Source organism: Schistocerca americana, chromosome 1 (genome assembly GCF_021461395.2).
Source record: "Schistocerca americana isolate TAMUIC-IGC-003095 chromosome 1, iqSchAmer2.1, whole genome shotgun sequence".
Taxonomy (NCBI): domain Eukaryota; kingdom Metazoa; phylum Arthropoda; class Insecta; order Orthoptera; family Acrididae; genus Schistocerca; species Schistocerca americana.
The window spans coordinates 1198655654-1198671545 of record NC_060119.1 but is presented as its reverse complement, the minus strand read 5'-3'; positions in this window follow the sequence as shown (position 1 = coordinate 1198671545).

Here is a 15892-nt window from a genome sequence, read left to right as displayed (position 1 = left end):
AAAAAATTTATTAGTATTTATTGGGATTCGACGGATCACAAAAGCGGTGGGAACTGTATCGGCTATATGAATTCGCGTGTTCGTATAGTTGATAGCCTTCAATGGCTAACGAATCCACAAGGCAATGAATCTCTGACCTTCATTGCGGCTGCACAACATCGTTCGACCTCCAACGGGAATCTAAAAATTAGTAAGATTGGAGTACATGGGCGGTGGCTGCGGAAGGTGGTGCTAGGTGTGTGTCGGCTGGGGAGTGTGCTGAGACAGTTCGTGCATTTATGATTAACATTGTGTGCGGATGGCGTTATGGTTAATACAAATGCCTACTAAGCAGGAGATGCCGGATTCGAATCTCATTCACTTTTTCACTCGGCGCCGCTCATTTCGCAAAAGTTCCGATGCAGGAGATATCAACAGTTCCTTTGTTTTCCTTTCTACAGTCCACCTTCACTTTTTCCGCACGGTGAAGCAAACAATACTGCTGACCCATTTTGCTGATGGACCTCTCTTCAAGTAATACTATTTCTGAAGTAGTCCAAAACTGTACCCTTCTGAGTTAGGTTTCTTTATCACCTACAGTTTATTGTCCGTGCGCTCTGCACAACAAACACATGTCGTCGACCCACCTACAATGCAGTCAGCGCGAGAAACAGCTTCACCAATCTTTCGCTACGTAGATCACTGATCTGCGTGACGTAAAAAGAAAGTGTAAGTTCTTCAATTCTAACTATAAGCTTTTGTAAGCGAATTCACTGATTCGGAACATTCTAATGTGGCTACCTCCGGATCTGGAGTTCAGCACTAAAGCTTGAAGAACTTCCGACTCCAGCCTGAACGATGTAGCTAGGTCATTGGCATACTATGAGCTTGGGCGAACAAAAACAACACTGCAAGGACACCTGATGCGATTGCTTGAAGTGCAAAACGTGGACGAATCTCTTTTTGAAAAAAATCGTTACACTTACCACAGTGAAACCAAGTGCATAAATAATGAGGTGGACGCTTTGAACCAATATTTAAGCCAGTGTGATCCGCAAGCTAAACAATAACCAAAAGAGGAACTTTTCTGACGGTTTCACATGGTTGTATGAATGTTCTGTGTATTACACTCAAGCGTGGGGAAGCTATGTGGAACACTTGAAATATTACGATCCACCTCCATCGTTGATGACAAACTTTGTATATTAATATATAACACATGTGATTGTTGTTGTCTTTGAAGCTGGGGACAGCCGTCGCGGTGGCCGTGCGGTTCTAGGCGCTGCAGTCTGGAACCGCGGGACTGCTACGGTCGCAGGTTCGAATCCTGCCTCGGGCATGGATGTGTGTGATGTCCTTAGGTTAGTTAGGTTTAGGTAGTTCTAAGTTCTAGGGGACTGATGACCTAAGATGTTAAGTCCCATAGTGCTCAGAGCCATTTGAACCATTTGATGCTGGGGACGTTTTGAGATCGATGTACATTATTTTCTTGGTACTAATTTCAGCCGTTGTCGGTAACAACATTTCAAACTCAAATTTAATCCGGTTACATAAGTCTAGGATTAGTGAAATGCCTTCTGTTCAGTGCAGTGCTGTGACAGTCAAGCCATAAAGTTCACAGTAAGGGTGAGAGAGAACAAGTTACTCTCTCACCTATTTTTCGCATACGGAAAAAAGATTTTTTTACAACCTGAAGCGCCCTGAGCGAGACTCTAGAAAGTTAACGGCCTGAGCAGATGTTGACGGAGCCTGCTAGGGCGCCAAAAGCATTAGGTATTTTTATGATTCTTACCTCATAGAAACGGCTTGTTGGAAGTTAAAAGCAAATCTTGCCAGACAGGCCCACAGCCATACAGGGCCATCAGGGCAGCCCCTAATCAAGACAGGACTCCATGAGAACAATGCCACACTACCTGCTGTGGCGCCAGCAGAAGCTTGAGTTGGGCCGACAGTCTAAAGGAACGTGCCTACACGGTGGTGTAGTACACCGGGCATTGTGTGCAGAGCCACGTGTAATAAAAATTCACATGTTTTCTTTTTCGCCAATGGAACAAACAGTCCAGTGGACCACTTCCCTCGGCTGCCTGGGTTCTGTAAGAAAACTCCTGCATCTGAGAAACGTTTAGAGATAGATTCTTTATTACTCCCCATAGCTAGGACTAGCCATCTCCAAGGCACACGCGATCTAGATAAAGATCTTTGAGATTGTATCTATTTGCTTAAGGCCATGGGAAGAGACACGACTTTGGAGAGAATCATCTCTTCCCCCTCTACGAAAACTCAAAAAAGCCAGTAATTGGCAGTTCCTTTTTTTTCAGAGATGCGGGCTTCTTAACTCTTGCCTTTGTTCGACATGAGTTTGCGCTGTCGTATGGTAGGGGAGATTTAGCGCCTCTGGAGCCCTGTGATTGGCTCAAGACGGGATGTCGTTCATGTATTTTGCAGGGAAACGGAATTTTTTTTCTACAGTGATGTGAAGCTCTCGGATCCGGGACTTTGGTCTGGCAAGCACTTCTAGTCGAAGCTCTGGTATGTGTGTTTGGTACTTGGGATCTGTCCTGAGACTGACTTCACTTGCGAGTAGTTTAGACTGGGGATCATGTGGTGAAGTACTTACTGTACCGACAATGTGACTTCAAACGTCTCGGACTAGTCGTTTGCCATGGGCACACTTATTCGTTTTTGGTTTACCAGTCTTCAGATTTGGTATCCTTGTGCTCTCTGCCATATAAGTGAGCCAAATGGGTTCTTGGTACAACCAGCGAACTGGTGTGTCACACACTAAAATCTATGGTGATTTCAGGGCTCTGGTAGAGAACAAATTGCGATCCGTGTGCCTGATCACTATACTGTGAGATTTTTGCATTTCTTTCATGGCCGCGATCTATTCACAGGTGCCGCCTCCACGCCTCACCTCCTCCAATGCACACGTCTCGCCAGCTATAAGTCACGCTCAGCTGCATCTATGTAGTGAAACGTCAATAGATTTGATCAATCAAAGTCTGCTCAGCGTCAGATCAATTCAGATTGCGTTATCCACATTATTAGGGGCAGAATACTTGACTTACTGATCACCTAGTTAAAACTGTCTTTGCCACCCAGTGGAGTAGTAAATAACCTGTTAGTTGTTTAGGGTATTCAATCTATAACTTGTTTAGTACAAATCATATCCTGTTTAAAAACATAAATGTTTTTAGAACACTAAATTTTGGCAACATTCTCAATCAATATAAATATTCTCATCAGAGTTACCTTTCAAGGATTTCTCTTGAGTCTCATGTGGTGCCACTGTCATGCTGGTGGAAGCACATCGTTTAAGAAAATGAAAGTTAGACCTCACTATTTTCAAGTTTACATCTTTGTGCTTTATTTGGCTGACTGGTGTGTAGACCCCGCTGCAGTACTTCCATAATCTTTTTCGTAGCAAAGTTTTTTTCATTTGCAAGTTTTTCTGCAATTCCCATGTGATTATAAGTGTGCGAGTAACGTAAGTTGGTGTCTTGCGTTGATTCTCCGTGTGGCCTTCAAGCAAACCGACTAACTTGCTGGTTGTTTCTAGGATTTTGTACGATTTTTAACCATGACGGCTATGAATTTTTTCCTGCAATATATTAAGCCTAATACACCTTCATTTCACGGTTTTGCTAACAGGTTTCTGAATACACAATGTAGCACCTCTTACCACATGAACCATCCTAAATATTTCTTAATTTAAGAAGTATATTTGTTCTCTATGGGTATTATTTGAGCTATGTAGCACAATTCTGAAAGAAACAGCTTACTGACATATTGTGTTCTTCGAATAATATTCAAGTTCCTAGTGCTGTTCGCTGTAAAAGGGGCCCCTTATATTTTCCACCAATGATTTAGCTTTATTCTCAACCAATTCGTTCATGTTGTTCTTCATTTTATTGCTGAACACTTCCACTTCCTCGCATACTGTGAAGGGATGTTGTGTGAGACACGAAGTTTTGTTCAGTAGGAATCCCTAATTTCCAATATCTTTCCAATGTCTTATGTAGACGATATACCAATTGTAATCACTCTGCAACAAGTTTTGACTGCGAACTTTTATGCACCAACATTTATTCCAGAGGTTTGGTTGGTGACTGATTGGGTCATTGGTTCCAAGGAAACTATAAATATTATCATGGACAATGGACGTCCCCGCCGGGATGAGCTCTGCACCGAGAACGCTCCCGTAAAGTAACCATATTCTGGAGACCATTGGATTCCAGTCTGGTAGTAATACATCTATTGTGACGTGTGGGAAGTTAGAGTGTTCCAAAACATTCCTTAGACATTGGTTACTGACTCTGTCAAAGGTACTTTATAGACGTATGCTCAAAAATCTTATGTTTACCTTTCAGTATATCCTTGAAAAAGGATCGTGTCTCTCAGACAGCATAGTTCATCAACGAACTTCCTGTTACGTAAAATTATAATTTTGGACAGGCCCGATTATCTCTGGAGGAGTCTCTTTAAGTATAGTGACTGTCATGCACGCCATTATTTTTGAGTCGGCACATGTGGAAGTTATTGGCCAATAATCAATTATTCTTCTTGGTTTCGAAGATTTGGGTCAAATGACTATAATTTCTGGTTCTCTTGTTGAACGTATTTGATCGTTTCTTTTCTCTACTGAGGTAGTAGGTGCTCCTTTGTTCATCTGAAATGTATCCTTAGAATTTTCAAGTCATTATTTTGCCTTTGACTTCTTTTTACCTTATTTCTAGAATCTTCCTTTTGAATTTCTTCAGTTCGCGAGATCGGTCTTATCCATTATCTACTATTTCATGGAGTTCTCAAACAATCATATAACAGTATTTCACCAGTTTATCCCACCTAAGAAAGCTACGAAAGAACTGCTTCCGATGAACCTATGTTCGATAGAATTGGTAGAATTCTGTGTTGTTTTTTTTTTTCATTCAGTGTTAAACAGGTTGCAATGTAAATTCCATTATCCCTTTCCCATTACGTTGGGCCGGGATAAATCTTTTATTTTAACGAGAATTGCATGGCGGTCCGAAAAGTTGACGAGGTCAGATTCATAACCCTGTAGTCCTTTTGTGCTATAAAATCTGTCTAGTCTCGAGGCTGGCAATGGAGATATATTTGTATAGAGGGATCGCTTGATGGCTAGTCGATCTATTACGTCTGTCAGTTGTAAGGTGTATGCTTCGCCGGCGATGGGCGAGGCATGAAAGAATCTCTGACCAGAGAGTAGTTTATCGTTAGTTGTTGCTTGTCGCGAGTCTGCGCTAGTCTGCGCGAGTCGACAGTAGAAGTCAGTCGGAGTCTGTCTGCAGTAGTAGTCAGTCTGCAGTAGTAGTCAGTCGGATACAGTAGCGAGTGGACAGTAGTAGTATGCGGGAGTCGGCATGCGTCGGCTGTGTGCTCTGCTCGCGACTCTGGTCAGGACTCTGGACGATGAGCATTGTTGTAGAAGGTAAAGAGGCAGCCTTGCGCCTAATTAGTAATGTATGTTAATTGTAATTTAATTTGTTCAGAAAGAATTCCCCAATAATAATTTTTTATAAAGTAACTCTTTAAAGAAAAGTATTCATTTCAATTTAAAGAATTTTTCCACTCTTTTGAAGAAAAAGCATTCATTTCAATTTAAAGAATATTTCCTATGCATTCGTTCCAAGAAACAAAACAAAAAAAAAAAATATACGCCAGCATTGCACGAAGCTGTGTCGATAAATAAGAGCAGATATAGTTGCAGTTTTTATTGAGGTAAGAATTTTGCTTCTTTTATTCAGAATACAGGGCCGAAGGTCAGCGCTGCTGTCCTTATAAAATTTACCAGATATTATTATTTCTGTTAGGAGGTTACAATTGGTTCATGGTTCATTATTTAATTAATATTATTGTGTGGTTTTTGGTCAATTTTCATTCCTTAATTTTTGTGGAGAGTTTAAGCTTGGCTCCATTTTGCATTATTATTAAACATTATTTTTGCTGGGAGGTTACACTTGGCTCCATTTTCATTATTTTCATTTAATCAAAATTTCGTGTGGAGAGGTTACACAGTTTTAGTGCTTAAGTCGTATTACGTACGTGCACACAATTAGGGGTTGATCCTGTTGTGTCTGCCGATCTTACAACACAATTGAGATCTCCCCTCTCCACCCCCCCCCCCCCCCCCATTATAACGCCACCCTTTGCGTGTCTCACAGAGTACAAGATTGTTTCACTTTAAGACTTATCCCTCCTAGCTTGACTATTTACTGCCGATGAGGCACAGAAGTTCAATATCGTTGTTTTGTTTAGTGTGATTCTGATGACACGTCAATCCGGATAATATTTTAAGTGCTCTAGTTCCAGACCCTTTCTAATTAAAATGCAGCAACTTTTACCGCTAGAGCCGACATTGTTGTGTACAGTGTATTACTGTTGCAGTTCCATCTCCTCGCAGGCTGCTTCCTTGTCCGCCGGTATTTGCTTCACTAGAGTTAGCACCCACCTACTGTCCACTACTATCGGTTTGTTAGTTCGCATGGCCCTTCATATTCCCATATTTAATTTTCTCGTCGTGATTCGTTTCCAGTAGGGTCACTTTTCTTTTCTCCTTTCTCATCATCTTGGTACTCCCTTTCCGCAGCCCTCTAACTTTTTTGATGTCCCGCATTTATATTTTACACCCTTCTGGTTGCTAATATTTTCCTCTACTGCCTTAACTGTGTGCTTTCCAGATCTTGTGGTGACGCTGGAAGCTGTTTCCGTACAATCTTCTGCATTATTTCCCTGTTTGCATGCTCCAGTCACAGCTGTTGCGGTTTCACGCAACTCTTCCTCTGTTGCTGCCTGGCTTGTTATTTCCTGCATTGGCCTGTATCCGCTTCAGTTTCCATCTCAATCTCGGATCCACCTTGTATTGCTGCAACATTAGCGGACTTCTGTTTCCCTGGTATCTATGCCGATTTTTCCTCAGGGTCTTCTTTGGAGCTCGTACAGCTCTGTTCTAATGGACGTTGTTGTTTTGATTTGGATGAAAAACGGGAACATTAATTTTCCGTGTCTGGTTCGCTTTCTTGTTTCTGAATTGAAATTTCATGTACTCTGCAGCTGGTTTCCTGAACAATAGCTGCAGATAGGTCTTTATCGGTTTCATCCTTTTGATCGTTGTCTGATTCCTCTGGCCTTTTGTTCGGAGCTGGAATGCCTCTTCAACTAAACAAGGGGATTGGTCAGTGGATTCCAAGTTGGCGACTTCAATAGCTGAAAGAATCAATTCTTTTGCCTCCAGTCTTGTCCGTTGTTGCAGATTATTTTGTAGAATAATCAAGCGTCGTGGGCAGTTTTCTGGAAGATGTCCTGGTTCATTGCACACATGACACGTGTGAATTTTTCCAACATATATTTTGAATGTCTTGCGACCGCCTACAATAATTTGGGACGTGATCTCGGACGAAACAGTCTCATTCCATTGTAGCACTGAATCTTGTATCTATTAGGCACTTTTCGAATTCAACGCTTTTAACCTGTGCGTACTTAGAAAGTACCCTTATCAAACCTTTGTAGCCTAGCTCTCGGGGAAGATTTAGCACCCTGAAAGTTTTCAGTTCACTATTAGCAGTATTTATATCAGCGGTACTGACGGAGTCATCAGGATGATGGAATTCAGATTTGCCCTAGGTTCCCAGTAATATTCTACCTAACACAATAGAACTACGCAATTTACCTACATTTTCATGCAATCAGTCATGAATTTCCAAGGCTGTTAGTTATACATGTCTTGCACTGTTCTCAAAGACGAAGCTTAAAGTATTTTTCCTGATCGAATCCCTGGATATTATTTACGGGTACAGTGAGGAATAGTACACAAAGACGACGAATGAGAACTGTTACTACTTACTCAGTGTCTGCTCAGGAAACGCAACATACACATACCGAAACACTTGTTTACGTAACCAGTCGGCTACAGCACGGAGCGCCACACCAGACATCCACACTGGCTGAGCACTCAACCTCGACTTTATACTCTCGACCCCTCCTCACAGCTTTACTTCCGCCAATACTTCTCTCCTATCTTCTGAACTTGACAGTAGCTTTCCTGAGAAACTCGCGAGGCTACCACTTCTGGAAGAAACGATACTGTAGAGACATGGCTCAGTCAATGCCTGGGGGATGTTTCCAGAATGAAATTTTTAGTCTACAACCGACCGTGCGCTGATATGAAACTTCTTGGCAGATTAAAACTGTGTGCTGGACCGAGACTCGAGCTCGAGACCTTTACGTTTCGCGGGCAAGTGCTCTGCTGACTGAGCTACCCAAGCGCTAATCCTAACCTATCCTCACGGCGTTTTCGCAGGAGAGCATCTGTGAAGTGTGAAAAGTAGGAGACTAGGTACTGGCGGAAGTTGCGTCAATACCTAGTCTCTTACCTTCCGCACTTCTCAGAGGCTCTCTCTCTCTCTCTCTTTTTAAGATTTGTGGTAAGACTTTGTGAGACCAAACTGCTAGAGTCATCGGTCCCTAAGCTTACACACTAGTAAATCTAACTTAAACTGACTTACGCTTCGGAGAAAGCACACACCCATGCCCGAGGGAGGACTCGAACCTGTGACGGGAGGAGCCGCGCGATCCGTGAGAGGACGCTAGAGATCACGCAGATATACGTTGCGGCCACTAGCTCTCCTGCGGAACTTGCAAGACTACCAATTATGGAAGGAAGAACATTGCGGAGATGTGGCTTAGCCACAGTCCGAGGGATATTTCCAGAATGAAATTTCCACTCTTAGCGTACACTCCGCCCCAGAGTGAATATTTCATTTGGCAACATCCCCCAGGCTGTGGCTAAGCCATTTCTCCGCAATATCCTTCCTTCCTAGCCTTGCAAGTTTTGCAAGAGAACTTCAGGGAAGCTAGGAAGGTAGGAGACGAGGTATTGGAGGAAGTTAAGTTACGAGGACGGGTCGTGAGTTGCGGGGGTAGTTCAGACGGTTGAGCACTGTCCACGAAAAGCAAAGGTCCCGAAATCGAGTCTCGGTCCGGCACACAGTTTTACTCTGACAAGAAATTTCACTGCTGACCTTCATTCTGAGGGTTTCTACATCTACATGATTACTCTGAAATTCACATTTTAGTGCTTGGCAGTGGGTTCATCGAACCACAATCATACTAGCTCTCTACCATTCCACTCCCAAACAGCGCGCGGGAAAAACGAACACCTAAACCTTTCTGTTCGAGCTCTGATTTCTCTTATTTTATTTTGACGATCATTCCTGCTTATGTAGGTTGGGCTCAACAAAATATTTTCGCATTCGGAAGAGAAAGTTGGTGACTGAAATTTCGTAAATAGATCTCGCCGCGACGAAAAAGGGTCTTTGCTTTAATGATTTCCATCGCAACTCGCGTATCATATCTGCCACACTCTCTCCCCTATTACGTGATAATACAAAATGAGCTGCCCTTTTTTGCACTCTTTCGATGTCCTCCGTCAATCCCACCTGGTAAGGATCCCACACCGCGCAGCAATATTCTAACAGAGGACGAACGAGTGTAGTGTAAGCTGTCTCTTTAGTGGACTTGTTGCATCTTCTAAGTGTCCTGCCAATGAAACGCAACCTTTGGTTCACCTTCCCCACAATATTATCTATGTGGTCTTTCCAATTGAAATTGTTCGTAATTTTAACACCCAGGTACTTAGTTGAATTGACAGCCTTGAGAATTGTACTATTTATCGAGTAATCGAATTCCAACGGATTTCTTTTGGAACTCATGTGGATCACCTCACACTTTTCGTTATTTAGCGTCAACTGCCACCTGCCACACCATACAGCAATCTTTTCTAAATCGCTTTGCAACTGATACTGGTCTTCGGATGACCTTACTAGACGGTAAATTACAGCATCATCTGCGAACAACCTAAGAGAACTGCTCAGATTGTCACCCAGGTCATTTATATAGATCAGGAACAGCAGAGGTCCCAGGACGCTTCCCTGGGGAACACCTGATATCACTTCAGCTTTACTCGATGATTTGCCGTCTATTACTACGAACTGCGACATTCCTGACAGGAAATCACGAATCCAGTCACACAACTATGATGATACCCCATAGGCCTGCAGCTTGATTAGAAGTCGCTTGTGAGGAACGGTGTCAAAAGCTCCGGAAATCTAGAAATACGGAATCAACTTCAGATCCTCTGTCGATAGCGGCCATTACTTCGTGCGAATAAAGAGCTAGGTGCGCTGCACAAGAACGATGTTTTCTGAAACCATGCTGATTACATATCAATAGATCGTTCCCTTCGAGGTGATTCTTAATGTTTGAATACAGTATATTCTCCAAAACCCTACTGCAAACCGACTTCAATGATATAGGTCTGTAGTTCGATGGATTACTCCTACTAACCTTCTTAAACACTGGTGGGACCTGCGCAATTTTCCAATCTGTAGGTACAGATCAATCGGTGAGCGAGCGGTTGTATATGATTGCTAAGTAGGGAGCTATTGTATCAGCGTAATCTGAAAGGAACCTAATCGGAATACAATCTGGACCTGAAGACTTGCCCGTATCAAGCGATTTGAGTTGCTTCGCAACCCCTAAGGTATCTACTTCTAAGAAACTCATGCTAGCAGCATGCTAATTTCATTTAGATAAGCCGTTGGAAGCAACTGATATATTTCAATCGAAGCAGGAGACAAAAATAACTCTATTCTGGTAACTAATATTACGTATAAGGCGATGTTTTACTTGCTGTTAGTTAGTTAAAATATCGATAAATACCTATGGGATAAATTTTGTAATATTCCGCCTCGAAAAAGTCAAGTTTCAATACTGTAGTTCTCTGATCAAAAGCACTCGTTTGATATACAGGGCAATTATAACTAAAGTTAAGCTTTCAAAACGCTGTAGAAATATCATCACTGGCAGAATGACGTCACATTTCAACGGAATATTATCAGAGAAGGGGGGAAAACGTATGACAGAAGAAAAAAAATAGTGTGAAAATTGATCAGTAAATAGCGCTGTATGTGTCACAATACGCAAATGAAAACACCTGCCATGCGCTTGACCAATTGAAGTTGGTATAAAAACGCCGGGTACGCGGCTTTTCCTCCTTTCGCGTCTGCGATGTTCGCCATGGCTATCTCAATGCAGGTTCGCGCTCTGCTTGTAAAGCTGTATTACAAGAATGATGACCGTGCACACGTCGCTCTGTAGAAGAACTGGAGGGTTTGAGAAAAGGCATTGGTTCGATGACTGCCTTGGGTTTGGAGAAAATTATTCGGAAATTCGAAAAGACGGGTTCTTTTCATGTGCAGCCTGGTAGAGGGAGGAAACGAATTGATTCGACGTCAGTGGAAGCAGTGGCCACAGCAGTGCAGCAGGAGACGAGTGGTGGTGTGCAAAAGTGTAGTGCACGGGGAATTGCCCGAGCATTGGACATACCCGTGGGCACGGTTAGTAAAATACTACGAAACATCCCTCTTTGCCATCCATCCAAAATTGTCCATGTGCACGAGTTGTTTCCTGTTGACCTGCCGGCAAGATAGACCTATGCTTTAGAATTTCTTGCTCTCATGGAAGTGGACAATGACTGGCCGTGGAAGATTTTGTGGACAGACGAAGCTCACTTCCATCTGACCGGATATGTCAATGCACAGAATTGTCGAATACGGGCAACGCAAAATCCACACGCAAATCAACAAGTACCACTTCATCCTGGAACGGTCACTGTGTGGTGTCTGTTTACGGCATCATTTATCATAGGGCCATATTTTTTCGAAGAGACGGGTGCTTCCGTTCCTGTTACGTTTACCGTCACTTGGAAGTGCTATGAGTGTCTTTTGCGAAACCAAGTCATTCCAGCTTTCCAACAGCGTGGATGTGTGGATGGGATCATTTTTATGCAAGATGGCGCAACTCCGTACATTGCAAATCCAGCTGCACTGAAGGCACGCATTGCGCAACACTTTCTCAACGTGACCCCAGAAAAAACTTCTATCAGTTGTGGAACGTCCTGCTTCTCCATTTAAACTTGTTGCAGAAAACGGTGGACAGCACATTGAATATGTTTTGCGCCAGTCACAAGGAAATTAATAATCTAATTTGATTTAGATTCATACTTTTTATGCGGTTTTTGGCCCCAGCACAATTAAAAACCGATGGGATTGATGTTTTTTTCGGTTTTTGGCACCAGGAAAATAAAAAACCTATGTGAGTGAAGCTTTTTATGTGGTATTTGGCCTCAAGACAATCAAAAACCGACGTGAGTGACGCTTTTATGCGGTTTTTGGCCACAGGACAATTAAAAACCGATTTTTCCCATCCGATGTGATATGACCTTACGTGGTTGATAGGCTTGCGTAACTAACAATACCACACCTGTACACCCTTGCACTCTGAGTAGTACAGTTTGTTTAACGTCAAACACACACCTTAGGCATTCTTGTATGATTCATTTGTCATTTGTAGTCGACCAGTATTAAATTATGATGCTTACAACGCAATCTATTGCTACATTTGGTAACTATTTATTTTTCTCCTGCCATAACGTTACCCCCTTCTCTATTTATATTCCGTTGCAATTTGACGTCATTCTGAGCAGTGGTGTTGCTTCTACAGCAGTTTGAAAAGTCAACTTTAATTATATTCAGCCTGTACATGGCGCTGTGAAATCTGTTTTGTAGAGACTCAGCCCTACCACATTTCAACCCGGTTTAATCACTATATTTGAGACAAGATTAGAACACAGTCGGAATTGGCAATATGTGACAGATTCCCAATGCAAATTGGTTTTGATGAATATACTGCATATTTAGGTTTAAATTCTACCTAATTTATTCGTGAGACATATCCTTGATATGGAGTACAGATTGTGTGACGCCATGAGAATGGCACTATTAGCCATTAAGTGGATCAAAAGGCAGTTGTGACGATAGCAACAAATGTAGCTAACAGTTACTTGGGCAGTTAAAGATTTTCTTATCTTTCCAAGATAGCGCTGAATTGTTTTTGCATAGGATGAACGTGCTAACACTAAGCGGCCGAGATATTTAAGTGCATCGACCACGTATTGTCGTTTTCTTATTGAACATTAATAAATAAACAATATTCGAACTGAAACTTCCTGGCCGATTAAGACTGTGTGCCGGCCCGAGACTCGAACTTGGGATCTTTGACTTTCGCGGGCAAGTGCTCCAGCAACTGAGCTACTCAAGCACGACTCACGCCCCGTCCTCACAGCTTTACTTCTGCCAGTACCTCGTCTCCTACCTTCAAAACTTTGCAGAAGCTCTCCTGCGAACCTTGCAGAACTAGCACTCCCGAAAGAGAGGATATTGCGGTGACATGGCTTAGCCACAGCCTAGGGGATGTTTCCAGAATGAGATTTTCACTCTGCGGCGGAGTGTGCGCTGATATGAAACTTCCTTTCTTTCAGGAGTGCTAGTTCTGCAAGGATCGCAGGAGAGCTTCTGTAAAGTTTGGAAGGTAGGAGATGGGGTACTGGCAGAAGGAAAACTGTGAGGACGGGGCGTGAGTCGTGCTTGGGTAGCTCAATTGGCAGAGCACTTTCCCGCGAAAAGAAAAGGTCCGCAGTTCGAGTCTCGGTCCGGCACACAGTTTTAATCTGTCAGGAAGTTCCATATCAGCGCACACTCCGCTACAGAGTGAAAATCTCATTGTGGAAATATTCGAATTGCTTGTTTCCTATAAAGTTAAAAATACGGTAATCAGCATATGACAAGGTGAACCTTCAACCCTGGACATCAGCCCACTACAAGGTAAGTAAATCCATGGAAGCTGTTGATTTGGGTATCTAGTCATTATTGTGGCACGAATTAATCCCATTTGAAAGCAAATAGTACACCCTTGTAGAGCTTTCCAAGTCCATCACGCTTTATATCTGCAACAGTCCAGACGGAATAGGTGACATGATTACATTTACAGATCAAAAGCGCAAGCGTTTTTGAAGTACCAGGTATCGAACCATGCTGAAACGCCCATAATACGAGGGTTATTCCAAAAGTAAGGTCCGATCGGTCGCGAAATGGAAACGACTATGAAAATCCGATAAAGCTTTGCACAGATGTGTTGGGTAGTGTCTGTAGTATAACCCCAGTTAGCATCACGTCGCTCTTCTCATTTCTGAGCTCGCAGTGAGTGCGTAAAGATGTCTAGAAAATAGTGTCTGCCGCCAAGTACGAGGGCCTGGTGAGAAATTTCGCCTGAAGCTATGCAGCCAACATTACATAACTGTCGTGCTGTTTCGTCTTCACGACAATTCTCAGCCGCATTCTGCAGGGGCAATGAAGATGCTCCTGCATCGTTTTCAAATGGAAATGTTAGATTACCCACAATACAGTCCGCAATTGTCTCCCCCTGAGTTTCATCTCTGGTCACATGAACCGCTGTCTTTGAAGACAACATTTTGACACAGACAACGAGGTGTAGGCCAGCGTGGAGAATTGGCGGAAAGCACTGGCGGCTGCCTTCTATGATGAGGCTATTGAAAAGTTGGTACAACGCTATGACAAAAGCCTAAGTCAGAACGGCGACTAAGTAGAGAAGTAGCTGAAAGGTGTAGCTAATTGTTACAAGTAAAACATTTCTGATGTTCACTGTGGTTTCAATTTGGCAATCAATCGGACCTTACTTTTGGAATAACACTCGTAGTTCGTGTTGTAGACTCCATAGGCGGCAATGGTATCCAGTCGATCGCAAAGGTGGTGAATAGTGTCCTAGGATGCGTTATGTGAAGACTTCTCGAACTATTTACATAGTTCTTCAAGGGTTGCTGGTTGATGAACCACACGAGTCACTTCTCTTCCCATCACATGCCACAAGTTCTCGATTGGAGACAAGTCCGAAGATCGTGCTACACTGGCAAGTCATTGCACGTCTTTCAGAGCATGTTGAGTTCCACGAGCAGTGTACGGCCGAGCGTTATTCTATTCGAATAACACTCTACTTTGCTGTTGCAACAACGCCAAAGAATGGGTCTAACAACATTCTCAGCTTTCCAAGCGTTGTTTAGTGTCGTCTCCAGGAAAACGAAACGTGAACGAGAATTGTAGCTTGTCGTACACAAGCGCATAAAGCCTGGGGTGGACCAGAGTGTTTTGGACAAATGCACTCTACGAGTAACCTTATCCATCCTTACCTAATCCGATGCGACCGATGACTTCGCTGTTAGGTGTTTGATCTCCTCCACAAAATCAACCAACCAGCAGGAGTGCTTTGATCTGAGACGGCAAACGGTCTCGAAAATAGCTAGAAAACAAATGCGAGATTGGTAGCTTCTTTAAAACCTATAGGTAACTATCCGTCAGTTCTTTGAAGGTCACAAAGAATTCTTCATACCACGGTTTTTTGTTTTTTTTAATACAGCGAACTTAGAGAGGTGGACTGTGATTTTTTTTCAGTATTTGTACTTGTCACGATGCGATATTCCTTTTCAACAAATTACAACTAAGTTATTTATCATTTGGAAATGTCTTTCTGTGAGCAGTACGCAGTCAGCTCCACTTAAAAATTGAGACCTGTAACTCATTCCGAATGATCTAATTTTAGTTTCTGCATTCCGTTTTCTTTCATAAATTCGACAACATCGGATTTTTAATCAAACGTCGTTCCAAGCAAGACGATTGACATTACAAACTTACTTTGCACTAATATACAAAGTCTCCGTACTTCTTGCTCAGTTCCATGGAATATTGTAGCAATTGGCAGTGAAATAACGCGTCCGACTTCATAAATTTTTCTGTTAGTACCACCAGTTTCTTGAAATGCTCCATGCCTGCAAACTTAGCGCGAAGTGCTTCCTGATGTACAGAACACTGAATTCCATTCGTCGATCGTTATAATTCTTAGTTCTTTCATCCTCAACTAAATCTTGAAATTCCTTCCGCATGATGTTGCAGTTTCGTTTCATAGCGAATTTGCGGTACCCGTCGAT